We start from the raw sequence: 3,978 nt of genomic DNA, 5'->3' as shown, positions 1-3,978 counted from the left end.
AAAGGTGCTCTAACTGTTCCACAGAGTTCCCAGGTGTCTGATGGCAACCCAGGCCACATCCAGCCCTAGTTCAAGCTCTTATAATTGGTTCCAGAGTCAACTATCAGATTACGGATGATCTCAAACTGGTCCATCAACTTCTTACATAAAGTCTCTCCCCGTGGTTCTCTGACATCATCCACCTAGAGGTCCTCAAAGGTGGGCACAACAAATGGCACCTTCGGGTGGGGCTCAGCTTTGGCCTGAGACCCCCAGAAGGCTGGAAATTTTAGAGGAACTCACAGCTCCTGAGCTGCTGTCCTGGGAGTTTAGAACAAGTCTCTAATGTCCCTGGGCTAGTGGGCCAAAGAATTCTGTGTTCTCAAGTGTGCAAAGTGAAGCTAAATTTCACACAGTTCTCCTTTTGATGCCTAAATTATTTTTCATGTGTTAGGAGCTGTGAACCCCCAGATCCTGAATTTTTTGTAAACAACGTGGTCTGATTTGAGTGCCTACAGCTGCTTTGAGCACGAGACCCTCAGGAGTTCCTGTTGGCAGGGAAATTGTTTCTGGTGCATTTGGCTGGGATGTGGCTATCCCTATATAAGGTTTCCCTATATAAAAGGGGGCATTCTTGGGGCATTCCTGTTTCAAAGATTCTGACATCAAGGATGACCTGTGTCTCTGTCTGTGAGTCTTTGTGTGTTTCAATCTCCAGCCCCTTTCCTGCTTCACGAAATGCATGGTGGCGCATAGAGCACAGATGGGCATGGTGCATTCATGCCCCTGCCAAGTGGTTTGGCTTGGTGACATTGACTTCTATAATCAGAAAACTCACTACTCTTTACTGTTCATGTGTCATTTACTCATACTGTTCATATGTCAAAAAAACCCAACTCCTTCAGTAACTGATGATGGCCTTGAACTTTTGATTCCTTCGCCTCCACTTCCTAGTGCTGATATTACAGGTGTGTGACACCACACACAAAGATTAGTTCTATCTTATCTGTGTATTGAGGCTTCTGTTCTTGTCCAGGTCTGCACCTTCTCAGCCAAAGCGCCAGCCTCCCAGGAACCTCCTAGAGAAGAGTGTTCCTTTCTGCCTTTGCTGCCCTCTGCTGGACAATAAGAAATACTCAGGTCAATGTGAGTTTGAGGGGAAGGCTCTGATAGATGTCTGGAACAATGGAACAAGACCCACGGGGGTTGTGGCTCAGAGGAGCTTTCTGAGAAAAAGAATATGCTACAATGATGGAAAATATAATAAGCTGTTGTTTGGTGAAGTGAGGAGGCTCTTTAGGGTCCTGTGCCTGCAGGGTTTAGGAGTGATTGAAGGAGAGCCTGGTCTTGGGCACACCCCATCTTTTGAAAACCTGAGCACCTGAAATCACACTGGAAGATGAAAGTACCTCTTCCAAAGTTGTTCATTACAGAGCATCTTCAGTGCCAAGGACATTAAAGCAGCAACGTGGACAGCTTCAAGAAACTTAGGCAACGTGTACACTATTCAGTTCAGCGAGTGATCTTCAATAAGAACTTTGGGTCAGAAGCCCTGAAAGCTAATTCCGGAAGATTCCAGTCAGCTGGAATAGTCTCTGACCTGGCCATTAGGGTTTTGGGAAAGCCCCCAAACAATATTTCAACTTGTACCTCATAGAAAAATCGTAACATGAACAAGAATACATATATTGGATGGTGTCATTTATATCTGGACACCTAGTAGAACACCTGTGAAAAAGAGAACCACATTCAGGATGTCTAGGGCTCTGAACAGAAACAACATGACATGTCTACATGGGCTGCCCGGCTTTCCCTCATGTGTCTTGGTCTTCTTCCTAAGACCATAAGACAGCCCTTGATTGCATATAGGTGGGAGCATACGTACATCACACACCTTCATCTCCTCTCTGGAACTCCATTTTATACCATGTCCTGCTGGTCCCCTCATCTTTCCACTAGAAGCCTGCGCCCCTCACCTGCAGTGGCTGAACCCTGAGCTATCTGGTCTCTCCATTCCATGACCCGAGTCTTTCCTGAAATTACAATAGCACTCAAGTTTGTCTTCAGAATGATGTGTGTGTGTGTGTGTGTGTGTGTGTGTGTGTGTGTGCGTGTATCTTGCATGCAAAACTATCAGGTAAGATCTATGTGACACTATGCCTCTGTAACCACATACTGAGGCCTGCCGTGTCTTGCTGGTGAATGGACCCTATTTGTATTCTATGATGCTCCCGTTCCTCACAGTATCTGTTAACCGGATACTCACGTAGCCCTCACATCTTCTTTCACTATGTGAATGGTACACCTGTCTCCTGCTTTCACCCATCTCTGTCTTATCCAGTGTGTCCCCACTGGGAGTGAATCTAACCACGCCTCCCCTCACCCAGAGAAACTGTGCTGTTTTCTACTTGTGGAGTAGAGAAGTTGGCCGAGGTGTGGGGAACAGAATAGAGCTTTTTCAATCAGGAAGGAAGGGCCGCTGGCTTAGGGCTTTTATGTGGCTGGGGTGGGGCCAGGGTGAGCTTAGGAGGCTGGGATCTTATCCTGGCACCGAGGAAGGAAGTGCTCAGGTTTTTTAAGCAGCATCTCCAGATAAGGGGCTAGAGGGGAAGGCTATGGGTGAGGCTTAAAAGCCACCAGCAGTCAAAGGTCAGGAAGTGGAGCCAGACTTCATATTACTCAGCACATAACTGGGTTGTGCTTTAAATCCCAGTCTCAAGATCCTTGTTAGCTTTGTGTTTAAGGCATTTCTATTTAGTGGAATTATTCATAAAGAGAACTCTACTCATTATTTTTCTGGATGTTCATTTATTCTTTGCTTCTTTTGCCATGTTAGCTTCCTTTGAGAATGACAATTCCATTTTATCTCCAACACTGAATTACTATGTAGACCTCTTTAAAAAAATTCTAATACCCAGCAATATAAAAAATTCTTTAGCAGTTGTCTTTTTTCAATATCACACTTTTAGATAGTATATGTTCTGTCTTAAAGCAGCTTCATATAAATTACATGAGTTAAAAATTGTATGTGACTATACATTATTCTCTTTCGCCTCTGTCCTATTTTTTCTTATTTTCTTCAGCCTGCTCACCTGCCCCTCACAGAGTCTCTCTCTGTACTCTCCCTTTCTATTACAAGTAGACCTTCGGTAGATGGGACCTGGTATCTGCTGACTCAGTGGCAGTATCTGGGGACAGTCTCTTCAGTTCTGACCTAATCCCAATCTTAGGGAGAACTTGTGTCCCCAGTCTTAGGGTGGGGTCTTCTCAGCAATCCTGGCTCTTTCCGGTACAGAAAGACATTTATTATCTTCCCTCAAGACCGTGCCCTCTACCCCACCAAGGGGCATAGACCATCACAGCTTCCTTGGCCTCAGTGGGTCCTCACTGGGAAGAAAGGAATCCATCGTTTTTCTGCAGAGGTTGTAGGATTTTTTTTTTTTTTTTTGGTTTTTCGAGACAGGGTTTCTCTGTGGTTTTGGAGCCTGTCCTGGAACTAGCTCTTGTAGACCAGGCTGGTCTCGAACTCACAGAGATCCGCCTGCCTCTGCCACCTGAGTGAGGATTTGTTTCTTCATGTAAAAGAGTTTGTGTGGTGTTGTGTGCTGGACCCTTAGAGCCAGGCTTGGTCTAGCCTTGCTATCGGCTGTCATTCTTGCTCGTGAACACCTGGTGGAAGGCCATGGAGAAGAGTCTGTGAATGATGCAATCTCCCCCTGGGGTTTGAAGTTTTCGGGGTGGGGGGTGTTATACTCCCACACTGGCCAAGAGGCCATTAGCAGTGCACTGTGACAATGTCGCCGACTGGGTGGTAAATCATAAGGCAATAATTTACATTCCTACCTTCCTGCCAATCAGCTATCTTTCTTTAGATTCCAGCAACCATTCCCCAAACCTTTCCCTAAAAGGGTGTCTTTCTATGTCAGTATCTTTCTTCATCTTTCTGTCCCCAGTGATGATAGATTCATCTGTGGCCCAAGACACAACTCCTGATTTGAC

The sequence above is a fragment of the Chionomys nivalis genome, chromosome 21 (genome assembly GCF_950005125.1).
Source record: "Chionomys nivalis chromosome 21, mChiNiv1.1, whole genome shotgun sequence".
Taxonomy (NCBI): domain Eukaryota; kingdom Metazoa; phylum Chordata; class Mammalia; order Rodentia; family Cricetidae; genus Chionomys; species Chionomys nivalis.
Note: the sequence above shows the minus strand (reverse complement) of the source record.